Source organism: Callithrix jacchus, chromosome 9 (genome assembly GCF_049354715.1).
Source record: "Callithrix jacchus isolate 240 chromosome 9, calJac240_pri, whole genome shotgun sequence".
Lineage (NCBI taxonomy): Eukaryota > Metazoa > Chordata > Mammalia > Primates > Cebidae > Callithrix > Callithrix jacchus.
The window spans coordinates 133,892,250-133,919,733 of record NC_133510.1 but is presented as its reverse complement, the minus strand read 5'-3'; the positions used below and the strand labels follow the sequence as shown (position 1 = coordinate 133,919,733).

The following is a 27,484-nucleotide window of genomic DNA, read 5'->3' as shown; positions in this document are numbered from 1 at the left end:
GCTGTTTGCCTCCATCTCTGTCTGAGCTTTTAACCACGGCTCTGTGAAAGAGAAACTGGCAGTGAGGGGTATAGCCATCTTGGCGTGTGTGTGTGTGTGTGTGTGTGTGTGTGTGTGTGCGCGCGCGCGTGTGTGTGCGTGCGTTCAAACACTGATGTTTCATAGGCTCTGGTGACTGCTGCATGGCGGCTGATCTCTCTCTCTCCCTCTCTCTCCCCCCGCCACCCGACCTGCTTGCCTGCCTGCAGAAAACTAATGAATCATGTCTAGCTGAATGCAAGCGGCACTGACACGCCAATGCCCTGAGATGGTGACTGGGCGCCGCCTCTGCCCGCCTCTCCCTGCCTGCCTCCCCCTCGCCCCCAGTTTGTAATCTGACACAGTACACTGCAGTTGTCTGGCGGTGAGCCTCCGGAGCCTTGGCACAGCTAGCTTCTAAGGTAGGCTGAGATTTATTTTTTCTCCCAAAAATAGCTTCCTGTCTCCCCTCGCCTTTCGGCACCCGAGCTGCAGCGACGTTGTTCACAGGGGCTCAGCCGGAAACTCTTTGCCCAGACAGAGTTTATTTTGCATGGGATGGAGGATGCCCTTCAGCCGGGGCCCGGGGCGCTGGGTGCGGGGAGTGGCGGCGGGCCCTGCTGGTGGCGTCTCCGTGCGGCTTGTATTTCAGGGTCCTCTCGGAAGGGAAGGGCTGGCGGCTTCTTGCCGGGTGCCACCCGGGTGCCAGCTGCAGGGGCGCTATGGCTCTGTCATGCCCCCACCCCAGGCTGCTCGGAAAAGCCCCTGCAGGCAAAGTTTGGCACCCGATGGGTACAGCCCGGCTCGCTCGCTGGTCCAGGGAGTGCTCCCCGGCTTCTCAGGCAGCTCAGGCCCTGGACCTGACTTCCTGGGGGCAGGGCGGAATGGGGAAGGGGACGAGGGAGAAACACAGAAGAGCCCCCAGCTCGGCTCAGGTGCAAATGCACAAAGCCAGCAGGCTGCACCAGGAATTTGTCAATTCACGTCCCACGGACAGACTTGAATAATGTGTTTGTCAAAATAGATGTTCCCCGGCAGAGTGTGTGCGTGCGTGTGGCTGTGTGGGCAGGGCTGCTCGCCGGGGCAGACTCCACGGGGGAAACCCTATTTCACCGGGAAAGGCAGGGTGCACAGGACCACCCACCCAGGAGCTTAGGTCTGGGTAGGTCCAGGTGAGGGCCAGGGCGTCTGTCAGCAGAGGCCTCGGTGGAAGCAGCCTCCCTCCTGCCCCCAGGGAGCTGAGGTCGGGGTGACACTGGCTGGAGGGAGGAAGGAGTGCTTCACCTCCTGACCTGGTCCCTGGTCCCAGGGGAGGCGGGTGCTGGCTCTGAGCCTGTGTGGTCTCTGGGTCCCTGAAGGTGCTTAGGATGAGCAAGGAGGGTGGGAAGAAGACCCTGTCCATCTCCACATTTCTCTTTCTGAGGAGCGCTGAAGCAGACTGCTCACGAGGGCGAAAAGCCCACTTCATCCCGGGAAGGGGAAGTGTCACAGACGGAGCAGGCCCTGAGAGGAGAGACGAGACAGCATGGCTCTCTCTGAAAACGGAAGGTGGGGGTGGGGAGAGGAGGTGTCCTGGCTCCTGGGCCTTGTGGCAGGCCGGGCTGCTGGCAGGGGCAGCTGTGTGGGGCTCAGAGCAGGAGTGGGCAGGGAGGGGAGTGTGGCGTGCATGCTGGCTCACTCCATTTAGGGGAACATTAGGTAAGGCCCTAAAACATCGCCACCTTCCCCATGCACAGTGTCCCTCCCCAGCTCCCTCCCGGCCCTGATGGGCTCTCCGGGAACTCAGCCCCCGCTGGGCTGTGGGGTTTTGGCTTGTGTGAGGCATGATCAAGCTCCTAGCGGGATGGGCAGGGTCTGATTGGCTCTGGAGGTTCCTGGGGGCGTGGTGTGAGGGGCAAGCAGGCAGGTGCCCCTTCTGCAGTGGGGGGTGGGGGGCGTGCCTGGGGTCAAGGGCTGTACCGTGGCCATATGGCAGCGCCTGGGGCCCAGAGTGGAGCCTCCAGGTTATTTCGGGGAAGGTGCTGGTGGCAGATATTCCCCTGTGCCCCTTTCGAGAGGATGGCAAACTGGGTCAGGGAGAGGGTGGCACTGCCCACGTGCCTGGGAGACAGGAAGATACTGGCGCTGTGGGGGCCACCCCCACGCAGGAGGCAGGCGGCCCTCCCCAGGCCGAGCAGCCGGCTTCTCCCACGCTGCAAGCTCCGCAGAGAAACTCAAGCCCGCAGAGTCGGGGGTGGGTGTGGGTGGTGGAGGAGCTTCCCAGGTGAGGCTGGGTTTCGCCGGCTGAGAGCTCTAGCCATGCAGATGCGCAGACAAGCAGCGGACCCTGCGCTGTGTCTTCAGTTTCAGCTCTTCGCTGTTGGCGGCTGGAAGAGGCCAGCATGTGCTGGGGCGGGAGGAGAGGCAGGAGCTGGCTCTTTGCTGAGCCTCCTTCCTTTCCACTGCAAATGCACCTCCTGCCACATTGGAATTTGGAGTCCGGTTGGAGTTTTAATTGGAGCAGTGCTTCTCCCACGTGCTGAGTGCTGGCATCCCGGCGGGTGGGTTAACCGGCTGCATCTCAGAGCCTCTGATCCAGCAGGTCCGGGGAGGGGCCGGAATCCACATTCCCACGCGGTCCCAGGGGAGGTGGAGGCATCCAGGGACCCCATTTTGAGAACCGCCGATTATAGTGTGACCAGGGGGCGCTTTAGGCATCTCTGGGGCTTGGCCTTGGCTCTCTGTTGCCTTCGGCTGAGGTCATATGTGGATCTGAGAGCCCACCTCATACCTCAGTCTAGACCCGTAAGTGCCCAGACCTCAGGGACCAGAGGGCCTCGCGCATGAACCCGCTTTGTGTCTGGGAGTGTCCCTAGGGCACTACATCAGCATCTGTTTCGGGAGGGCGGACACTCCACGTCTGCCAGAAGGTTTGGAACCCGTGTGGTGCTGGGAACCCAGGGGAGGACTGGCTCAGCTGTGCTGAGCTGTTACTCATCAGCCAGAGCCGCCGATTGGAGACAACCTGGTTCTTCACTCACCTGTTGCCCTGTGGATAATGACAGTGCGTGGCTTATTTCCTCAGTTTCTCTTTTGGCTTTCCCCCATTTGAAAAGCTGTCTGATCCCTTTATGGTGTGGAGGGAGGCTTGTCTGGGCTTCTAGCTGAGGACACCTGCCTCTCTTGTTGGTGATGCTGGTGCCACCACCCTTGGGTGCAAAGGGTTCACTGAACCATAAACCTCAGCCTCCCTCCGTCTCCCACTCCCCCTTTCCTATCCCCCCTCCCTCCTTTTGTCTCTCCCTCCCTCCCTTCCTTCCTCCCTTTCTTTTTCTCTGTCACTTTTTCTTTCCTTTCAGTCTCTCTGTCACCTTCTTTCCTCTTTCTCTCCTTTTCTCTCCCACTTTCTCTTTTTCTTTCCCTTTCCCTCAGTCTCTCTCTCCTCCCTCCCTCCTTCCTTTCTCCTCTGCCTCTCTCAGTCTCTCTCTGACTCTCCCCTCGTGTCCACGACTGGGCCACGCTCCTGTGTGGATCTGTCTTTCCTTGAAGGAAATCTCCCGGGTGTCGCCTCCGTAATGACATTTTGGTCAATGAAGACCGAGCATACCGTGGGTGGCCATGTGCAATTATAACAGGCCGGAGCAATCCCCGCCCCAGTGTGGCCGTGGCAGCAGCTAAGCTTGATGTTTTACTGTCACGCGTGTGGCGACGATGGTGTGGACAGACCATCGCGCTGCCCGGTGTGTGGCCCCTCTGGCACATTCCGTCATGCACAAACGTGATACGTGACGATGATAAATGTTACTGGCTCTTGTACTTCCTGTAACTTTTATCATGATTCTAGAGTGTATTCTCTCTACGTATTCAACCAAAGTTAGCTGTGAAACAGCCTCAGGCTGGTCCTCTGGGAGGGATCCGAAGCAGGCATGGCCGGCATGGGGGCAACAGCTCCCCGCCTTACTCCCTGGAGGCCGCCCAGCGGGACAGGATGTGCAGGGGGAAGACGCCGATGTGGATGTGGTGGCCCTGACCCTGGGGAGGCCTGGCCTGGTGTGTGTGTGTCTTAGTATTTAACAGCGAAGTCTCAAAAGCAAACAAAAAAATCAGACGAGGAAGAGTGAATACATGAGGATATAAAGAAAGAAAATATCTTGGTGTTTTAAGGTGTTTTAAGCTAAGTATTATTACAAAAGAGTCTAAAAGGTAAAAAATTAAGAAATGTCTAAGGCAACCTGAGGGTAGTTATGAAGAAAGAATATTTTTGTACAAATGTTGAATAGTCTAAGTGTGCAGCCTTTATAGAGTCTACAGGTGTGCACAGGACTGGCCCAGGTCTTCACAGACACTCCTAACCCACTTGCTCACACACTCACCACTCAGTCTCACACACACTCATCACTGTCACGCACTCCCCACACACACACCACTGTCACACACACACTCAGTCACACACTCACCACTCACACACTCACCAGTCACACACCACCGTCACACACACCAGTCACACACACCACTGTCACACACATACACCACTGTCTCACTCACACACCACTCAGTCACACACACACCACTGTCACACACCACTCACACACCACTGTCACACACACCACTCAGTCATACACACTCACCACTGTCACATACACCACTGTCACACACACATCACTCAGTCACACACACCACTCAGTCACACACACCACTGTCACACACACCTCAGTCACACACACACCACTCAGTCACACACACCACTCAGTCACACACTCACACTCACAGTCACTCACCCACTCATTCACACACTCACAAACTCACTCAGTCACCCTCTCAGTCACTCATTCACTCACACACTCACTCCCCCACTCACACCCACTCACCAGTCAAACACACACACACTCACCACTCAGTCACACACACACATACCACTCAGTCACACACTCTCACCACTCAGTCACACACACCACTCAGCCACACACTCACACACCCACTCAGTCACATACCCTCACCCACTGTCACCCACTCACACTCAGTGATTCACACACTTACCCACTCACCCACTTACACACACAGTCACTCAACCACTCACCCACTCATTCACCCACTCACCCACCCACTCACCCACTCACTCACATACCCACTCATTCACCCAGTCACTTACACACTCACCCACACACACACTCACCCACTCATTCACCCACTCACCCACTCAGTCCCTCACTCACATAGTCACTCACACACCCAGTCACCGTCACTCACCCACTCACACACACTCACCCACTCACACACAACCACTCACCCACTCAGTCACCCACATACCCACTCATTCACCCACTCACTCACACACTCACCCACTCAACCACTCACATAGTCACCCACACACCCACTCACCCACTCAGTCACACACCCACACACATACCCACTCACCCACACGCATTCACCTACTCACACTCAGTCACTCCCTCCGTCACTCATTCCCCCACCTACTCACACACACCCACACACTCATTGACTCACCCACTCACACATCCACCCACTCACACACCCAGTCACACTGACACACCCACTCAGTCACACATATACTGTCACACAATCACACACTAACACACCCACTTATCACAGTCACCCACTCACACACCCACTCAGTCACACACCCACACACACCCACTCACACACACTCACACACAAACACCCACTCACCCACCCACTCATACACACAGTCACTCACATACCCACTCACCTACTCAAACACCCACTTAATCTCACCCACTCACACACTCATTCACCTACCACCACTCACATACTCTGTCACTCACACACAATCACACACATATTCAGTCACTAACCCACTCAGTCACACACTCACGCACCCACTCACAAACTCACCCACTCAGTCACCCACACACCTACTCACCCACTCATCCAGTCACTCACCCAGTCACTCATGCATTCACACACGCACCCCACTCACTCATTCACACACTTACCCACTCATCCACTCGCAAACACACCCACTCACTAACACACACACCCACTCACCCTCACCCACTCACACCCTCACACACACTCGCTGACACACACTCAGTCACCCACTCATTCACTGACACACTCAGCCATGCACTCAGTCACACACTCACATACCCACTGTCACTGACACACCCACACACACCAACTCACCCACTTACACCCACTCACACACACATCCACCCACTCACCCACCCACTCACCCCCCACACACCCACCCACTCACCCACTCCCACCCACTCACAGACTCAGTCACACACTCACCCACTCACACACACACCCACCCACTCACACCCTCTCCCACTCATCAGTCACTTACATACTTAGTCACACACTCAGTCACTTTCTCATTCACTCATTGACTCATCACTCACTTATTCACTCAGTCTCAATCACACCCACTCACACACACCCACGCACACACACACTCAGTCACACACCCACTCAGTCACACACTAATACACACTCATCTCACACACTCATTCACCCAGTCACTCATACACTCAGTCACTCACACTCACTTTCTCAGTCACTCACTATTCACTCATTCAGTCTTACACTCACACACACTCACTAACAGTTACTCCCTCATTCACTAACCCACTCACTTACACACTCTTACCCACTCATCACTCACACATTCTGTCACTCACAGTCACTCACTCTTACACTCTGACACACACATCCACTCAGTCACCCACTCACACCGTCACCCACTCACACTCTCCCTCACACACTCACATACTCTCACACTCACCCACTCACACTCTCACCCAGTTACACACTCAGTCACTCACACACAGTCACTCACCCACTCAGTCATTCAGTTACCCACTCACCCACACACTCACCTACTTACTGACTCACTCACACGGTCACTCATTCACTCACACACTTAGTCACTCACTCACACACTCAGTCACACACATTCATTCACTCATTCACACATACACACTCAGTCGCTCACACAGTCACTCATTCACTCACACAGTCATTCACGCATTCATTCACTCATTCACACACACACTCATTCACACACACTCAGTCACTCATTCACACACAGTCACTCATGCATTCATTCACTCACACACACACTCAGTCATTCACACACACTCACACACAGTCACTCATTCACGCATTCATTCACTCACTCACACACTCAGTCATTCACACACACTCACACACAGTCACTCATTCACGCATTCATTCACTCACACACTCACATACTCAGTCGCTCACACACAGTCACTTATTCACGCATTCATTCACTCACTCACTCATTCAAACACTAACTCACTCAGAGTCATTTCAGTCCTGCAGGCTCCATTCGTGCTGAGCGCCCTCTACAGGTGCACCATTTTTTATTGTTTTGATCCTCCGCGCACTGTCTCCTGTATGATTCGGTGCACAAGTGCTCACACCGTGTTGCCGTGGCCTGCAGTACTCTGTGCAGTCACGGACTGCGCACGTGTGTAGCCCAGCAGCAGTGAGCTCGGCCATCGAGCCAGGGCGTGGAGGAGGCTGTGCCACTGGGTGTGTGCAGGTCCACGGCATCTAATGAGGCATTTCTCCAAACGCATCCTTGTCGCTAAGCGAGGTGTGACTGCATTTATCTTTGACCAAGGCAGTCATACTGAGCTAGGGTTTGTGGGGTTAAAGGTATTAATGTATGAGGTGGGTCCCCGAAAAGTAACACTTAATGTAAACTATTTTAACTTTTATTTGGTTATTTTTATATTAGGAGGAGCAAATGCATCCGTAATGAAAAACCTTCCTACAATATAAACCTCAAGTCCCAATGGCGGCCTAAGTAAATCAGTCCAAATAGTGTCTTCCAAAACTGCAGAAAAAAGATGACACATACTCGTTTTAAAAGCCCAGAATAATCTGGATGCAGAACTCTAGTGAGGGCATTGAAAGGAAGAGCAAGGACTGGCCAAGCTCACGTGCTCTCACACGCCGCATTCTAAGAAGAATAGCAGTGAATGAGAAAATGGAATCCGACAAGACGTGAAAAGGGTAATAGGCATTTCCTCGGAAAATGGAAGAAGCCGGGGCTTCTCTGGATTTGTGAGAGGCTGGATAGCTTCTTTTTATCTTGTTTTTTGAGATGGAGTCTCGCTCTGTCGCCCAGACTGGAGTGCAGTGCGTGATCTTGGCTCACTGCAGCCTCTGCCTCCTAGGGTCAAGCAGTTCTCCTCCTTCAGCCTCCTGAGTAGCTAGGCTTAAGATGTGCACCACCATGCCTGGCTAATTTTTGTATTTTTAATAGAGATGGGGTTTCGCCATGCTGTCTAGGCTGGTCTTGAACTCCTGACCTCAGGCAATCTGCCTGCCTTGGCCTCCCATAATGCTAGGATTACAGGCATGAGCCTCTGTGCCTGGCCAGATAGCCTCTTCTTAATGCTCACCTACAGGAGAAAGGCAGGTGGCTGTCGGGGCTCCATGGGAACCCACATGTGGCATGCCAGGCCTGTGAGGACTGGGGAACCGGGGCTTGTGGAGGAGCAGGGAGAGCAGGGAGGCCTGAAGATGCCCGTCTGGGATGATCTCCCGTGTTGGTGTGTTCTGGTCTGCTGTTAATAGGTGCTCGGTAAACACTTGCTAGAACCTAGTGTGGGAGATGGGGGGCTCCCTCCGAGGAGGGAGCTGGCCGTGTGGACAGGTTCTTCTGTTGGCACTGAGCCCAGGCATGGAGGTGCAATGGCTGCCACTCTGTCTGTGTGGGCCCCAGGAAGGCAGGGCATGACCTATTCATTCAGCAAACCTTTAAGCACCTGCTGAATACTCACATTTTAGGTGAGCAGTGAAGAAGCTAGACGAGGGCTCTGCTGTCATGAAGACAGGGTGCTTGTGCGTGTGTGTGTGTGCGCATGCGTGTGTGTGTGCCTGTGTGTGTCTGTGTGTGTGCATGCATGGGTGCCTCTGTGTGTGTGCGTGCTTGTGTGTGCACCTGTGTGTGTCTGTGTGTGTGCATGCATGTGTGCCTGTGTGTGTGCACATGTGTGTGCACCTGTGTGTGTGTCTGTGTGCATGCATGTGTGCTTCTGTGTGTGTGTGCGTGCGTGTGTGTGCCTGTGTATATGTGTCTGTGCATGCATGTGTGCCTCTGTGTATGTGTGCGTGTGTGTGTACCTGTGTGTATGTGCCTGTGTGTGCATGCATGTGTGCCTCTGTGTGTGTGCACACGTGTGCCTCTGTGTATGTGTCTGTGCATGCATGTGTGCCTCTGTGTGTGTGCGCCTGTGTATATGTCTGTGTGTGTGCATGCATGTGTGCCTCTGTGTGTGTGTGTGTGTAAGACAATGGGCAAGTGAATAATAATCACTATGCCATAGACAGCCGACTTGACAGTGTGCCCAGCAGAGGGTTCTAACAGCAGATGTCAGAGGTGCCTGGGTGAGCTGGGAGGGCCTCAGGGAGGAGGTGGCATTGAAGCTGAGACAGGATGCTGAGTAGGAGCCAGAGGTGCAGACACCTGGGAGAGGGGTTCGGTCCCCGAGGGCAGAGGGAGGAACAGATGCGTGAGCTGCTCGGTGGCTTCGGTTCTTGTAGGCGTGAGCAGAAAGAGTCCCTTGGGTGTTTTGGAGCGGCTGAGACCTTAGGGCCTGCAGGACCAACCTGTCTCCTGGAGAACCTTGGTGTCCGTCTGTAAGCTTCCAGGGATATTTGGAAACCAGGGCACCAGTGGTGTATTTTGTCATTTCCATCCATGGGGATTTGGTCAGGGTGTCCCCTTGGGTGGAAGGTGCCCTCTGCCCTCCTGTCCTCTTTTCCCACCTCCCTCCCACCCAGTGCTACCAAAAAGAAAGGCCATTTGGCCACTTCGGCAGCAGGAGCCTTCTGAGTGGGCCTGGGGGTGCCTTGGAACAGGTCCCTGTGATGAAATGCTCCTGGTGCCACGCCCAGTGTGTGCCTCGATGGGCATGTCTGGAACTGGTCCTGTCACGCTGCCCCTGTGCCTCCTCGGACGGAGATGTTGGGTTGCTGGAAACAGGCCTCTTTGCTTCTGACTCTTCCTTCCCTCCCCCCGAGGGGGGAGCCTCAGAATCTTGGGAAATGATGCCTAGACTCTCAGCTCCAGGTCTGTCAAGGGCTCCAGGGTCCGAGTGTTCGAGCTGCGTGTTGACTCCTTAGACTGGAGCTGCCGGGCAGGCCTCGGGTGCCAGAGCTCTGCTGTCGGGCTCAGCTTGCATCCTGGTGGCCTCACGCCCAGAGGCCTGCCCCAGCCCCAGCTATGCTGTGGGTTCTCTGTCTTCAGCCTGAGTCTTCACTTCAACAGTGAAGATGGTTCTGTGTCTTCACTGGGGACTGGGCACAGTCCCCAATGCCTAGCAAGTGACTGAGACCTGGCAGGGGCTGGATAAGTGTCGCTGAAGAAGGGCGGACGCCGTGAATGGCAGGTGGGGCCCCGGGAGGGCCAGGCCTCTGTCTAGACGGTCCCCAGCTTCCTTCCCGCTTCTCCCCAGGTGGTGCCGCAGCCCTGCGAATGCCTCCTGCCTCGTGGCTTCTGGATCGTGGGAAGTAAAGATGGGAATTTGTGTAAACAGCTTTTCCAGCTCAAATGCAGCAATGCCTTGGACTGCTGATGGCGGCACTTGGCTGGGTGCCTTCCTCGGTGACACAGGCCTTTTGTGCTGGCCCTGTTGCTTGTGTAGACCCATTTTACAGAGGAGACAATAGTCTGTGAGAGCTGGAGGGGCTCTTCCAAGATCACACAGTGAGGGAAGGATAGATAGGCCCAGTTCCATACCTGGTCTGCCTGACCATGAAGCTGGATTGGGACTGCAGGACCGCATGGCATGTGAGATCCCAGAGAAGCTGGGCTGGAGCCGATCTGGGGTGATGCAATCCCAGGGGGCTCTGAAACACACCTGTGTCCAGCGCCACGCAAGCCTCTTAGACGAGGTGCAGTGAGTTGGGGCACAGGTATGACGATATTTTTTTATTCAGACGGAGTCTCACTCTGTCACTCGGGCTGGAGTGCAGTGGTGCAATCTCGGCTCCCTGCAACCTCTGCCTCCCAGGTTCAAGAGACTCTCCTGCCTCAGCCTCCTGAGGAGCTGGAATTATAGGTGTCCACCACCACGCCGAGCTAATTTTTGTATTTTTAGTAGAGACGGGGTTTCACCATGTTGGCCAGGCTGGTCTCGAACTCCTGACCTCAGGTAATCAACCTGCCTTGGCCTCCTAGTGTGCTGGGATTACAGGTGTGAGCCACTGTGCCTGGCCATATAACAGTATTTTTAAAGCAGCTCTATTTCATGTATTTGTTTTTTTGAGACAGGGTCTCACACTGTCACCCAGGCTAGAGTGTAGTGGCATAATCCTGGCTCAGTCTTCACCTATGGGCTCAGGTGATCCTCCCACCTCAGCCTCCTGAGTCGCTGGGACTCCAGGCACGTGTCGCCATGCCTGGCTAATTTTTTATATTTTGTGAGACAGGGGTCTCCCTATGTTGTCCAGGCTGGTCTCAAACTCCTGGACTCAAGCAATCCTCTTGCCTCAGCCTCCCCAAGTGCTGGGATTACAGGCACGAGCCACCACGTCCAGCTTTAAGATAGCTTTACTGAGATACAACTTACCTACCATCCAATTTATCCATGTAAAGTACAAGTCGGGGGTTGTGAGTATTTTCACAGAATTGTGCAGTGTCGTTAATGTTAACACATTTTCATCACCTCAGAAAGGAACCGCATGCCCACTAGGTGGCCAGCCTCCTCTCCCCACTCCTCCCAGCCCTGGCAGCTGCAAACCTGCTGTCTCTATAGGCATCCTGCTGTGGACATCTCAGGTGAACAGAATCGCAGCACACGTGGTCCTCTGTGCTGGCATCTTTCCTGCGCGCGGTGCCCCCAAGGTTCACCGTGTTGTGGCCCGTGTCAGAGTGTCAGCCCTTTCTGTGGCCGAGTCATATTCCACTGTGAGGATGGACCACATGTTTACCCACGGGCGTCAGTACTTTCTAGAAGGCCTGAGATTTCTGCAAATATACGGTCATGTGAATGCATATAGAGTCTCTCTCTCCCTTCCTTGGCTAAGCATTTGCCTTGCCGAACATGTCCTCTTCCCAACCTGTATCCGGCTGCCCCTGCATTTCATCCACTGAAACCCACCACTTGCCCTTCACAGCCTGAATCTGAGCTCTTGTTGGTCTGGTCGCCTGGGGCCCCTTGGCCAGAGACCCTGGTGTCAACCCTGGGCTGCTGCCTCAGTGCCCCCAGGCCTCCTGTGTCCACCTCTGCCTGCAGTTCACTCTCACACAGCAGCCAGAGGGCTCCTGTTGGAAGTGGCTCGGACCATGCTCATCTCTTGGAAGCTTCTGATGGCATTGATTTTCACCTAGAGCAAACACATGGGCCTCCCCATGGCCACAGGCCTGCATGCTCTTCCTCCTTCATGCCTTTGTCCGGAAGGTTCTTCTCCCAGGTACTCACTCCTCATGTTCAGGGCTCTGCTCAAGGGTCACCACCTCTGAGAAGCCTTCTCTGACTGTCTGTCATGACAGGAGCCGGCCACCCCTCCTGTCCTATCACCGTTCTGTTTCTTGCTGTGCCTCCCTCCCTCCCTTCCAACCCACGGGCGGGCTCCTGGGTGCGGGCAGGACCTTGTTCCCTGCTCCTCCTGGCTGCCTCCCTTCAGGTGGGCAGCATTCCATTCTGTGAGGGCACAAATCCTCCGGGTACCTACGCCAGCATCTGCGGCAGGGCACGGCCGGCAGTTGGAAGTGTGAATGTGTCTGTGTCTTCCTGGGTGGTTCTGTGACCCCACCGCCATTCCCGCCCTCAGGCCTGGATGTCCGTGGGCCGCTGTTGTCTGGAGCCCAGCTTGCTTCAGCTCCCAAGCCTGGGCCCTGCTTGAGAAAGAAAAGAGTCTCGTTACATGAGGGTATATTGAGTAACTTGGTGTTTTCTTGGTCATTTCAGGATTTCACACAGTTAATTCAGGATTTTTCTCTTTCCATGGGGTAGGGCTGGGTAGGTTGGCCTACAGCAGAGGCACAAGCTGGACCTGGCAGAGCCGGTGGAAAATGCTTGTTTCAAACACACCCCACTATACTACACATGGCAGTTGAATCTTATTTAAGACATGGAGAAGCCGCCTGATCCTGGGAGGCTGCTCTGTGGGTGCTGGGGAGTGCTAATCAGGGTTAGGCGGTGGCCCCAGTCACGTGAGGGCTAACGCGCCCGCGATCCGATTATGGGCTCTGATGGAGCCCACGCCAGGGCCTGGGCCTCAGACGGTGGCTCAGCCCTGAGCTGAGCACCGGGTGTTCGCAGTGGGTGAGGGACTGGGGGGCGCAGGCGGGTGGCCAGGGGGAGCGCCTGTGCCATGCTTTTAAACAACAGTGACGCTTTGAAAACACAGTACTCTTCCCACCACAGTTCTAACACAAGGTAATTTTCAAACATGCGTGTCAGGTGGTGATTTTCTTATTAGTGAATTAGGGATTCTTGGGCAAGCTTCATAATAAGTGCAGGGACCCGAAAATGTCAGGGGCAGAGGGGACCCCACCTGGAGGTTAATAGGGGTGCACAAGGCCCGCCCGGAGGTGAATTGGGGGTGCACGAGGCCAGCGGCTGGTGTCCACCGTCAGTCAGGAGCCTGAGTTTCCTGGTGAAGTGGCTGCCCCCGTGCCGGGAGGCTGGACCACTCTGGCAACTGCAATTATCTCAGGCTTCCAGGGAAAGAATCCCGCCCTGGCCTGCCGGGCTGACCCAGTGACCTGGAGGATCACAGGAAAATCCTATTCTAATGAAGGTCTCTAACTGCCCTCCTCTGAAGGGCAGCAGCATTTTTCTGAAATGAATAAATTGCTGGAAATCGCAGTCTCGTTGTCTCAGCCCAGGAGGAAAAAGCAGGTGCTCTCAAGCCCCGTGGAGGCAGGCCCTGCCTGAGCGCCTCGATGGCTTCATCCACGGAGTGTCCACACAGCCCTATGATTCACTCCAGTTTTGTGGATGAGGAAACAGAGGCCCCAGGAAATCAGGCATCCTGTCCAAAGCTGCACGATTTGTAACTGGGCTTGTAGGGGGAAGCTTCTGATCGGGACCATCTGATTCCAGGGCCTCTGTCCTCCCCGCCGGCCCAATACTCACCAGACAGGAGGGGCTTGCACACAGCTCTCCTGCTCTCACAAACGCCGTTCCTATTTTCTTCTCCAAATCCTTCATCCTACATGTGGTTATTTCACTGTTGGTGGTGGTGGCGGCAATTTGGGAATTTCCCCAAAATCGTTGCTAAGGGTTCAGCTAGAGAGAAGCTGAGACTTTCCTCACCTGCCTTAATGCAAACAGCTGGGCCCTTGCCGTTTAGCTGGGAAGAGCATGTGTCCTGTGGGCTGGAACCATCCTCGGACTGGAGCACTGACTGAGACTGGCTGGACCCGGGGAGCAGCATTGGCACAGGCCCTCTTTTGGGCCGCGTTATGTCTGGGAGGCCTTGGGCCTGCAGTCCCTTCCCTGGAGCCTCTGCTCCTTCCAGAACACGCATGTTGTGAGTCACATGTGCCTCCAGGAGGGTGAAGGATGTGCCATGGGGGGGGGGGCGTGGCAACCCTGGTCCTGGCTCCTGGGTTTTAAGGCAGGTTGTCGGGTGTGACCTGTTTTGCCCACTGAGCTCAAGGATGCGTTATTAAAAGATGTGCTATTATTTAGCTCAAAGATCTTGAAGAAAAACAATAATTGCAGGGTGCAGTGGCTCATGCCTGTAATCCCAGCACTTTGGGAGGCTGAGCTGGGCGGATCATCTGAGGTTGCGAGTTCAAGACCAGCCTGATCAACATGGAGAAACCTTGTCTCTACTAAAAACACAAAAAATTATCCGGGTATGGTGGTGAATGCCTGTAATCCCAGCTACTCGGGAGGCTGAGGCGGGAGAATCTCTTGAACCCAGGAGGGGAGGTTGCAGTGAGCCGAGACTGCACCACTGCACTCCAGCTTGGGCAACAAGAGTGAAACTGTCTCAGAAACAAAAATCAGTGAATTTTGCGGCTTCCCACACTGTTAAGCAGAGGTTTGTGTCCTGTGGCTTTCGGGGGCTCACGTCATCATCGGGTGCCGTAGCCAGTCTCACAGTTTCACGCCTTCCTTGCTCGGAAACCTTCCCCTGGCGCTGTGCCCAGCAAGGCACTGGACGCCCCATGTTCGGACACGGGCCTGACGATGAAGGTGCCCCGTGCCCGGCTACCCGGGCTGCTCTCTGTCCCCGAGTGTGACACGATGGCTTCCGGGCTGCTCTCCATCCCCGAGCATGACACGATGGCTTCCGGGCTGTTCTCCGTCCCCAAGTGTGACACGATGGCTTCCGGGCTGCTGGCGTTTTTTTGTTCTTTGGAACCTTTGCATCTTCAGGCTTGTAAACTCTAATACGAGCAGTTCCACGTGACACAAGCTGAGTGTAAGACTGAAGGTGACATGTAGCTTTTACATCTTCCAGATACAACACCTGCTCCTTCTGTATTTATAGAATACTGCACGGCCTCCCCAGACAGCCGGGCAAAAGTGCCCACCCGCCGTGTTAAGGGGCTTACAGCGTGAGGGCCCAGCTCAGCTCCCACCTGCCCGGGCTCTGCTGCTTCCCTTCTGACCCCAGGGCATGGCTCAGACTGGTTCCCTCTCTGCAGCTGAACCCAGTGGCCTCCGACTGCCATGACACCCTGTTATCCTTTGAAATCCCATGGGAACCTCCTATTTGTGTCTTAGAATTTCCAAGTGTTTACCTGCTGTTCTCGAGACCTGCGTGCTCTTCTGTCTGTTCCAGAAAACTACTTGGTGAAAGGCAGGGGGCCATGTTCTATGTGGCACACCATCGTGCTCAGTACAGGAGATGCTTGTACACAGTGGTGCTCACAAAGTGTGCACAGTGGGTGCTCACAAAGGGTGTACAGTAGGCACTCATAAAGTGTACAGTGCTCACAAAGTGTGCATAGTGGGTCCTCACAAATGGTGCATAGTGGGCGCTCACAAATGATGCATAGTGGGCGCTCACAGTGTGCGCATCGCGAAATGTACACAGAGGGTGCTGACGGTGTGCACAGGAGGTGCTCCCGACCTGCTTGTTGTGTGGTCGCGCATTTGGAATCTTTTGGGTGGCTGGATCCGTTTCCTGCCGCTGCCATAATAACAGGATGGACGGGGGCGGGGTTTAAAAGCACAGACATCTCTTCCCTCGCAGCTCTGCAGGCGGAGTCGGAATCCAGGTGCCGCAGGGCTGAGCTCCCTCCGCAGGCTCCGGGTGGATCTTTCTGCCTCTCCCAGTTTCCAGTGGCTCCTGGCACTCCGTGGCTGTGGCCACATCCCTTGCCTCCGCCTCTGTCTCCACATGGCCTGCCTTCTTCTGCGGCTGTGGGTCCTCCTCTGTCTTCTAGAAGGACATTCTCACTGGATTGAGTCCCCTGACCCAGTAGGACGCCATCTGAATTCTTACCTTAAGAATTGCATCTTCAGGGGCCACGGTGGCTCCGGCCAGTTGTCCTGGCGCTTGAGGAGGTGAGGCCATGAGTTCAAGGCCAACCTGAGCAACGTTACATGCTCTCATTGATTGACAAAAAGAATTGCATCTTCAAAGAGCTCCTTCCAAGTGAGGTCAGATTCTGAGGTTTCCAGTGAACGTGATTCTTGGGGACATTCCTCAGCCCACTGCCATGGTGTACCACCATGCAGACCCCTGGGGGCTGTGGCTGGTGTCTTAGAGATTCCTCAACTCCAGGTGTCTTTGCAGGGAACAGGTGAAGGAGTGAAGGACCTTGGCTGCTGCGGGCCGGGGGCTCTGTGGTCTTTGTGGAAATGGCCTGCCTGATTTGAGATCGAGAGAAGGTGAACTGAAAACCACATCAGCTGGAAGACCATCAAATGCTTTCTGCCTCGTGAGGGTTCAGGAAACATTTTCCTCACTTGGTTGGCAGCACCGATGCCCCTTAGGGGTGGTGGATGGGCCTCTCTGGGCTGAGAGCTGCCCACACATACCTTCTATTTGGCCCACATAGAGTTAGAAAAAAAAAATGGTTAAAATTGGTTGCTAGCATTTTAAACATTGGGGTGTTTTAATGTAAAACCTGTACTTTTTCTTAAAGACAGTCTCACTCCATCGCCCGGGCTGGAGTGCAGTGGCGCAACTTGGCTCACTGCAACTTCTCCCTTCCGATTCAAGCAGTTCTCCTGCCTCAGCCTCCTGAGTAGCTGGGATTACAGGCACCCACCGCCACGCCTGACTAATTTTTGTATTTTTAGTAGAGATGGGGTTTCATCATGTTGGTCAGGCTGGTCTCGAACTCCTGACCTCAGGTGATCCACCCACCTCAGCCTCCCAAAGTGCTGGGATTACAGGTGTGAGCCACCACGCCTGGCCTAAAATCTGTATTTCTAGCATCTTTTGTAGACTGGACACCCTGGAATTTTGGTGGGGCTGAGACACGCTTGTCCCTTCCTGATGGGTCATGTGAAGGAGCAGGAGAGGCGGAGGCCAGGACGTTTGCAACGGTGGCAGGGATGGAGGGTCTTCTGATGAGCAAGGTAAAGGCAGTGTTTGAGTCACTATGGAGGCAGGTTCTGTGGCTGTCATGAGACCCAAAGGAAGGGCTTCCAGAAGTCAGGGCTGCACCCCTGTGGCTCTGTGGTCCACGCCTTCTTCCTCGAAGTCCTTTCCCTCTGGCTCTGTGGTCCACGCCTTCTGCCTCGAAGTCCTTTCCCTCTGGCTCTGTGGTCCACGCCTTCTCCCTCTAAGTCCTTTCCCTGTGGCTCTGTGGTCCACGCCTTCTGCCTCAAAGTCCTTTCCCTCTGGCTCTGTGGTCCACGCCTTCTGCCTCGAAGTCCTTTCCCTCTGGCTCTGTGGTCCACGCCTTCTGCCTCGAAGTCCTTTCCCTCTGGCTCTGTGGTCCACACCTTCTCCCTCGAAGGTCTTTCCCTGTGGCTCTGTGGTCCACGCCTTCTCCCTCGAAGGTCTTTCCCTCTGGCTCTGTGGTCCACGCCTTCTGCCTCAAAGTCCTTTCCCTCTGGCTCTGTGGTCCACGCCTTCTGCCTCGAAGTCCTTTCCCTCTGGCTCTGTGGTCCACGCCTTCTGCCTCGAAGTCCTTTCCCTCTGGCTCTGTGGTCCACACCTTCTCCCTCGAAGGTCTTTCCCTGTGGCTCTGTGGTCCACGCCTTCTCCCTCGAAGGTCTTTCCCTCTGGCTCTGTGGTCCACACCTTCTGCCTCGAAGTCCTTTCCCTCTGGCTCTGTGGTCCACGCCTTCTCCCTCGAAGTCCTTTCCCTCTGGCTCTGTGGTCCATGCCTTCTGCCTCGAAGTCCTTTCCCTCTGGCTCTGTGGTCCACGCCTTCTCCCTCGAAGTCCTTTCTCTCTGGCATCTGTGGTCCCACTGTCTCCTTGTTCCTCTCCCGTCTCCCCTGTCCTGCTTCTCTGTCTCCTTCATGGCCCACCCCATGCAGAAGGGCCTCACAGCACGGCTCTCTGCTTTCTCCTCTCCTCCAGGCAGTCCCTCTCCACGCCCGTGACTACAAGTCAGCTGTTGAAGACGGTTCAAATCCCTGCCCCAGATGTCTCCCTAAATGTTAAACATGGTTCCCCATGCATCCTGGACACCTTTTCTTTTATTCTTGCATTTCCTGCAAGTTCAACGCATCCCAAACGGAGCTCACTGTCTCTTCACCAACACTCGTCCGTCCTTCCTTCCTTCCTCCCTCCCTCCCTCCTTCCTTCCTTCCCTCCCTTCCTCCCTCCCTCCCTCCCTCCCCCTCCCTCCCTCTCTCCCTCTCTCCCTCCTTCCCTCCCTCCCTCCTTCCTTCCCTCCCTCCCTCCCTCCCTCTCTCTCTCCTTCCTTCCTCCCTCTCTCTCTCCTTCCTTCCCTCCCTCCCTCCCTCCTTCCTTCCTTCCCTCCCTCCCTCCTTCCTTCCTTCCCTCCCTCCCTCCCTCTTCCCTCCCCCTCCCTCCCTCCCTCCTTCCTCCCTCTTTCCTCCCTTCCTCCCTCCTTCCTTCCTTCCTTCCTTCCCTCCCTCCCTCCTTCCTTCCCTCCCTCCCTCCTTCCTTCCTTCCTTCCCTCCCTCCCTCCTTCCTCCCTCCCTCCTTCCTTCCTTCCTTCTTTCCTTCCTTCCCTCCCTCCCTCCCTCTCTCCCTCCTTCCCTCTTTCCTCCCTCCCTCCCTCCTTCCTTCCTTCCTTCCCTCCCTCCCTCCCTCCCTCTTTCTTTCCCTCCCTCCCTCCCTCTCTCCCTCCTTCCCTCCTTCCTCCCTCCCTCCCTCCCTCCCTCCCTCCCTCCTTCCTTCCTTCCTTCCTTCCCTCCTTCCTTCCTTCCCTACCTCCCTCCCTCCCTCCCTCCTTCCTTCCCTCCCTCTCTCCCTCCTTCCCTCCTCCCTCCCTCCCTCCCTCCTTCCTTCCTTCCCTCCCTCCCTCTCTCCCTCCTTCCCTCTTCCCTCCCTCCCTCCTTCCTTCCTTCCTTCCCTCCCTCCCTCCCTCCTTCCTCCCTCCCTCCCTCCCTCCTTCCTCCCTCCCTCCCTCCCTCCCTCCTTCTCTTTCTCCTTCCCTTCTTCCTCCTTCCCTCCCTCCCTCCCTCCCTCCCTCCCTCCCTCCCTCCTTCCTTCCTTCCTTCCTTCCTTCCTTCCCTCCCTCCCTCCCTCCTTCCTTCCCTCCCTCCCTCTCTCCCTCATTCCCTCCTTCCTCCCTCCCTCCCTCCCTCCCTCCCTTTCTTCCTTCCTTCCTTCCTTCCTTCCTTCAGGGCTCTTGCTTTGTGGCTCAGCCTGGAGTGCAGCAGTGCAGTCATAGCTTATTGCCACCTCGACTTCCTGGACTCAGGCGATCCTTCCGCTTCAGCCTCTGGAGTGGCTGGCACCACAGGTGTGCCCCACTGTACCTGGCTAATTTTCCTTCCATGTTCTTGATGAAGGTAATGGTACCACATCCAATCTAGGAAGGACAAGAACCATCACGGAATATTCCTCCCTGAACTTCTGTCTCCAATCAGTTGCCAGGGCCTGCCAATTCTACCACAATTATTATTATTTTCTTTAAAGGCAAGGCCTCCCTCTGCTCCCGGGCTGGAGTGCAGTGGTGCAGTTATAGCTCACTGCAGCCTTGAACTCCTGGGCTCAAGCAATCTTCTCGCCTGAGCCTCCTGAGTAGCTGGGACCACAGGCGTGCACCACCATACCTGGCTGATTTTTAAAAAATATTTTGTAGAGACAGGGTCTTGCTGTGTTGCTCAGGCTGGTCTTGAGTTCCTGGCCTCAAGCAGCCTTCCCGCCTTCACCTCCCAGAGCCTTGGGATTACAGGTGTGCGCCTCTGCACCTGGCCACACTAATAATTCTCGAGTCTGGAGTTCTCTATTATTTCTGTGGTCTTAGTTCAGGATGGTTTTTGCCCGGGTTTGCGTCCCCTGAGGCGCCTCCAGTCTGGCACTCTTCATTCATTCCATCCTGTGTGTTCGTTGTGAATATGAACCTGCCCACATCGCTTCTTATTGGACGCCCTCCAGAGGCTCTTCACAGCCCATGAAATAAAATCCCCATCTTCAGCCTGGCAGGCGAGGCACTTCCCAGTCCGACTCATGCCACCTTACAGCCCCCACCCACCTCTCCCTTTAGCCGCGTGAAATGGTTTGTAGCTTTCAAATCGTGCTTTGCTGCGTCCTGCCCCTGTGCTTTTGTGGAAACTGTTCCTGCTGCCCTGAGTGCTGCCTTTTCTCTGACCAGACACAGTACTTCCCAAACTGTGACTCCAAAGAGGGGCTTAAGACGCTTCTCAAACATTGCTGAACAAGGTGGCATTACAGAACAGCAAGTTAATTTCCTTTTAATTCCCTTTCCTCCTTCTGATTAAATCCAGGAGAAAGTCTCAGTTTGGGCCGGGCGCGGTGGCTCAAGCCTGTAATCCCAGCACTTTGGGAGGCCGAGGCGGGTGGATCACGAGGTCAAGAGATCGAGACCATCCTGGTCAACATGGTGAAACCCCGTCTCTACTAAAAATATAAAAAATTAGCTGGGCACAGTGTGCGCGCCTGTAATCCCAGCTACTCGGGAGGCTGAGGCAGGAGAATTGCCTGAACCCAGGAGGTGGAGGTTGCAGTGGGCCGAGATCACGCCATTGCACTCCAGCCTGGGTAGCAAGAGTGAGACTCCGCCTCAAAAAAAAAAAAAAAAAAAGAAAAAAAAAGGAAAAAGAAAGTCTCAGTCTGACGTCCGTAGGACTTTATATTTCTCATTCTTCCTCATCATCTTTGTTCAACGGAGAGCAGACCTCTGGCTCAAAACGCTGAGCCGGCTCCGTTATCTGGCTATAAATTCCTATCTTTCCTCTGCTTTTAAAAAAATATATATATTAATTGTCACTTTACATTTGAGGCTGATGATACTGGCTTTCATTTTATGGTGGTGATCTATACATTTCAACCTTACTCAGGATTAAAGTCAGTAATTTAAAGAAAATTATTCGATAAAACTTCAGGGATGCAGATGACGCCTATTGAAGGTAGCGTCTGAATGACTGGTACATAGAAAATCCAGCGCGGTGCACACGTTCCCCAGACTCTCATCAGCGGTCTCTGAATGACTGGTATATAGAAAATCCAGTGCGGTGCACACGTTCCCCAGACTCTCATCAGCAGTCTCTGAATGACTGGTATATAGAAAATCCAGTGCGGTGCACACGTTCCCCAGACTCTCATCAGCGGTCTCTCAATGGCTGGTACATAGAAAATCCAGCACGGTGCACACGTTCCCCAGACTCTCATCAGTGGTCTCTGAATGACTGGTACATAGAAAATCCAGTGTGGTGCACACGTTCCCCAGACTCTCATCAGTGGTCTCTGAATGACTGGTACATAGAAAATCCAGGGCGGTGCACACGTTCCCCAGACTCTCATCAGTGGTCTCTGAATGACTGGTACATAGAAAATCCAGGGCGGTGCACACGTTCCCCAGACTCTCATCAGTGGTCTCTGAATGACTGGTACATAGAAAATCCAGTGTGGTGCACACGTTCCCCAGACTCTCATCAGTGGTCTCTGAATGACTGGTACATAGAAAATCCAGCGCGGTGCACACGTTCCCCAGACTCTCATCAGTGGTCTCTGAATGACTGGTACATAGAAAATCCAGCGCGGTGCACACGTTCCTCAGACCCTCATCAGCGGTCTCTGAATGACTGGTATATAGGAAATCCAGTGCGGTGCACACGTTCCCCAGACTCTCATCAGCGGTCTCTGAATGACTGGTATATAGAAAATCCAGCGCGGTGCACACGTTCCCCAGACTCTCATCAGCGGTCTCTGAATGACTGGTACATAGAAAATCCAGGGCGGTGCACACGTTCCCCAGACTCTCATCAGCGGTCTCTGAATGGCTGGTACATAGAAAATCCAGCGCGGTGCACACGTTCCCCAGACTCTCATCAGTGGTCTCTCAATGACTGGTACATAGAAAATCCAGCGCGGTGCACACGTTCCCCAGACTCTCATCAGCAGTCTCTGAATGACTGGTACATAGAAAATCCAGTGCGGTGCACACGTTCCCCAGACTCTCATCAGCGGTCTCTGAATGACTGGTATATAGAAAATCCAGGGCGGTGCACACGTTCCCCAGACTCTCATCAGTGGTCTCTGAATGACTGGTATATAGAAAATCCAGGGCGGTGCACACGTTCCCCAGACTCTCATCAGTGGTCTCTGAATGACTGGTACATAGAAAATCCAGTGCGGTGCACACGTTCCCCAGACTCTCATCAGTGGTCTCTGAATGACTGGTACATAGAAAATCCAGTGCAGTGCACACGTTCCCCAGACTCTCATCAGCGGTCTCTGAATGGCTGGTACATAGAAAATCCAGTGCGGTGCACACGTTCCCCAGACTCTCATCAGCGGTCTCTGAATGACTGGTACATAGAAAATCCAGTGCGGTGCACACGTTCCCCAGACTCTCATCAGTGGTCTCTGAATGGCTGGTACATAGAAAATCCAGGGCGGTGCACACGTTCCCCAGACTCTCATCAGTGGTCTCTGAATGGCTGGTACATAGAAAATCCAGTGCGGTGCACACGTTCCCCAGACCCTCATCAGCGGTCTCTGAATGACTGGTACATAGAAAATCCAGTGCGGTGCACACGTTCCCCAGACTCTCATCAGCGGTCTCTGAATGGCTGGTACATAGAAAATGCAGTGCGGTGCACATGTTCCCCAGACTCTCATCAGTGGTCTCTGAATGACTGGTATATAGAAAATCCAGCGCGGTGCACACGTTCCCCAGACTCTCATCAGCGGTCTCTGAATGACTGGTACATAGAAAATCCAGCGCGGTGCACACGTTCCCCAGACTCTCATCAGCGGTCTCTGAATGGCTGGTACATAGAAAATCCAGTGCGGTGCACACGTTCCCCAGACTCTCATCAGCAGTCTCTGAATGACTGGTATATAGGAAATCCAGTGCGGTGCACATGTTCCCCAGACTCTCATCAGTGGTCTCTTCCTTTCAGGAACTGAGTCTGTCTGCCCTCTCCAGGCGTCTTCTGCACTCCCAGTAAGGCTTCGCGTGTACCCGTGTTAAAGCCCTGATCACGTGCCTGTCCTTGTGGACACATCAGCCTCGCTGGCTGGGACGTGAGCATGGAGGGCGGGGTTGTGCCCATGCATCCTTGGTACCTTCTGCAGCTGCTGGAATGCAGGTGTTCAGTTGCCCATGAGGCATCTTCCCTTGGTGACCCAATGCACATCTGAAGTGCACCTGTACAAAATCGTATGCTTGCAATTTCTTCCTCCCATAAATGTACTCCTCCTGCAGGGTACATCTTCATCTTTGTAGATGGAAGCTGATTTCATCCAGTTGCTCGAGTCTAAAGCCTTGGGATCATCCATGACTCCTCTTCAAGCCCATAACAAACCGTAGCACATCCGGACGCCTCTCCACTTTCAGCATGCGTCTCACACCTAACCTATTCTTTCCACTCCAGACCAGCCTGCCCGTCACCTGGACAGCTGTTAAGTGGAGATGAAATGCTCCCTATTTCTGTAGTGAATGGACGCTCCAGAGCCGCGTGGAAGGGCAGATATTGTGTTTACGACACTGGACATTTGCATTCATAATGGGAGTGACACTGAAGGGAAACTGACCTGATAAGTGGGATCTCCCTTATCCTTGGTCTGGCCTGGAGGACACCTTCCGGCTCAGGTGCTGGGTTCTGTTTTGTGTGCTCATTTGGTTAGTGTTTGCTGTCACGTACTATGTGCTAGGCAGTGCATTAAGAGCAAGGGCCGAGAACATGGCTGTTTGCGTGCCCCACATGGCTTCTTCCCTTTCTTATGTGCTCTCCCCAGGGCTGTCCTGAGCAGCCACCCCCTCCCACCATCTTTGTAATCACTTTGGATGTCTGCTACCTCCTGTGGGGCAAGGAATGGCGACTGCAAGGAATGTTGCCACAGTGGGTACCAAGCCAGTCCAGGGGAGCGCCATCCACGCAGAGATGAAGGATGGGCAGAATTCTCTGTGGGAGGGCCGCAGGAAGGAGCATTCCAGGCAGGGGAGCCATCCCACGAAGGCCTTGGGGAGGAGCACAGAGTGGCCCGTGTGCCGGAGCGTCGTGGGAAGGAGAGAAGCTTGCTGTGAGGGTGGCGATGAGGCGGGGTGAGACTGCGAGCAGCAGGGAGGACTCTGGACTTTATCCTGAGGTCACAGGTGGCCTCTATGGTCCTTTACACAGAATGACTTGGTTGAATATCTACTTTCCGATGAGTTTTCTGCCTCCCAGGTAGGGAGTGAACCACAGAGGCTGTGGCTGTGGTGACTGAGTGAAGGGAACGTGCTGAGTCTACGTTAAAGCCAAGGTTTTCGGCTTGCCAGCCTGGTTGAGGACAGTGGCCTTGCAGTGACTCCACCTCTGAGAGTTTTGCTTGAGGGTTCTGGTGTGTGCAGCCTCTTGGCAGGTGTGGGGCTTGCACGCAGCTGGCATTAACCACCTGTTTCTGGTCCACGTGCCTGGGATACATGTCCTGGGCATCTCATTCTGGACTATGCTCAGTTGAACAGCGCCTCAAACAAGAGAAGGTTTATATTCTTATGGCATAAGAAGTTCAGATACGGCCGGGCGCGGTGGCTCACGCCTGTAATCCCACCACTTTGGGAGGCCGAGGCGGGTGGATCACGAGGTCAAGAGATCAAGACCATCCTGGTCAAAATGGTGAAACCCTGTCTCTACTAAAAATACCAAAAAAAAAAAAAAAAAAAAATTACAGGCATGATGGTGCCTGCCTATAATCTCAGCTACTCAGGAGGCTGGGGCAGGAAAACTGCCTGAACCCAGGAGGCGGAGGTTGCGGTGAGCCGAGATCACGCCATTGCACTCCAGCCTGGGTAACAAGAGCAAAACTCAAAAAAAAAGAAAAAAGAAGTTCAGATGCAGGAATTCCAGAGCTTCCTCGAGTGCTGGTTCTGCTGCATCCTTAGGGACCATGCTCCCTCTGGCTTGCCGCTCTGCCATCTTGGTGACCACAATCCTTGTCTTAATACTCTCAGGACAGCTGGTGGAGCTCCAGCCGGCACACCCGCACCCAGGCAGGAAGCAGTGGAGCGGTAGTGGACGAGGGGCAAGAGAGAGTAAGTGACAGCTGACTTAGCCCATTTAAAGGGCTTTCTAGGGGACAACGCCGTTCAGTGACTTGCACTTACACCGCTGGTTGGTGCTGTGATGTGCCACCGCAGTCTGCACCAGCATCTGGGAAACATAGCTGTTCAGCCATTTCCATGCCCGCCTCCAGAGGTGTGGGCTGCGTCAGAAAGGGGAAGGCCGAGATGCCTGTGAGTCCTGCTCTCCTCTCCCCACGGACATTTCTCAGAGTGGGCGTAGAAGTGGATTCTGTCCGCGATTGCTAGGCCCCACTGGCTTTGGGGGTCGCCATTTCTTCATGGAGGCATTGTGAGAAGTGGTCATCCTTCGTGTGCTTGCCCCACCGTCCTCAAGGCGACCCCCCTCACGGGCATCATGAGGCCAGCGTGGGACTGTCTGCACGTGCGTGTACACCCAGACTTTCCCCAGTTGCCTAAATTATCTTTAAAAATGAGTGTAGAGATGGCCCTGTGCCTTTTATTCACATCGTATTCATTCATTCTTTCAGTCGGATTGTTACATGATCACGGCATGCTAGAGCATGGAGTCGTATCACAGGGACCTCATGGGCACGACGGGAGACAGAGGAGTGTTTCCTGAGAAATGCTCCTGTGGGAGTATGGGGCCAGCTGGGGGCCATGGGAGAAGCGTCCGGGTTCAAATCGTGTCTTAGGTGCTTGGTCATGAGCAACCTTCACGCCCAGATTTCTTGTCTGTAAAATGAAGATGATGCCAGTTCCTCACTTGTAAGTGTGTGTGCTGTTCTGTTCCCTAGCCCTCACCTGTCCCATTCCATCTCATTCCAGCCATTCGGTCCCGTCTCTCTACCCTACCCCACCTACCCTACCCTGCCCTATTCTATTCTATCCCATCCCATCCCATCCCAGCTATTCAGTCCCTATCCTACCCAACCTATCCTATCCTATCCCAGCCATTCAATTCCATCTCTCTATCCTACTCCACCCTATCCTCCCCTTCCCTCCCCTCCCCTCCCCTCCCCTAACCTACCCCATCCCATCCTATCCTATCCTATTCTATTCCATCCCATTCCAGCCATTCAATCACATCTCCCTCTCCTCTCCTCTCCCCTCCTGTCCCCTATCCTCCCCTTCCCTCCCCTCCTTCCCCTCCCCTCCCCATCCCATCCCATCCTATCCTATTCTATTCCATCCCATTCCAGCCATTCAATCACATCTCCCTCTCCTCTCCTCTCACCTCCTGTCCCCTATCCTCCCCTTCCCTCCCCTCCCTCCCCTCCCCTCCCCTATCCCATCCCATCCTATTCTATCCTATTCTATTCCATCCCGTTCCAGCCATTCAATCACATCTCCCTCTCCTCTCCTCTCCTCTCCTCTCCTCTCCTCTCCTCTCCTCTCCTCTCCTCTCCTCTCCTCTCCTCTCCTCTCCTCTCCTCTCCCCTCCTGTCCCCTCTCCTCCCTTCCCCTCCCGTCCCCTCTCCTCCCCTCCTCTCCCCTTCCATCCCCTCCCATTCCACCCATCTCATCCCATCTCTCTATTCTATTCTATCCCATACCACCCATTCCATTGCATCCCGTCCCATCCCTGTATTTGGCTTTTAAAGATCATGCTATGCCCCGCTAAACCGAGTCCACAGTGCAGTGCAGCAGGACCGGCAGCTTGGGTGGCTCTTTCCAAGAACGCACCTTTGGCAGTCCTGGGGAAAGAGGGTTGGCGGTGGGCTAGGAATCAGGAGAGAGGGTAGGAGGCTGCCTCAGTCTTGACTGGAGGGAGACCGTGAGGGTCTGGGTGAGATTTATTACTGTGAATTGGGGCAGGGTGCCTTTAATTGCTTTTAATTAAAATTTAATAACTAAAAAAGAGAACAAAAGGCTCATCAAATAATTCTTCATTCCTGGTTGCTCAACAGCAGGCAATTAA

At 54.4% G+C, this 27,484-nt stretch overlaps 1 protein-coding gene across 35 annotated transcripts in view; it reads left to right on the top strand.

Annotated features, from left to right (window-relative positions):
• Positions 1-364: 364 nt before the first annotated feature.
• The window catches only part of RIMBP2 (RIMS binding protein 2), a 352,269-nt gene continuing 325,149 nt past the window's right edge, over positions 365-27,484 (top strand). For 30 of the 35 annotated variants that reach the window (XM_054239125.2, XM_078337752.1, XM_078337734.1 and 27 more), the window contains exon 1: positions 365-440. The gene's annotated coding sequence lies outside the window, so the exon portion shown is untranslated. Of the gene's footprint in view, positions 441-25,494; positions 25,576-27,484 lie in introns of all 35 variants that reach the window. The other 5 variants (XM_078337749.1, XM_078337758.1, XM_078337732.1 and 2 more) reach the window with 1 other exon arrangement.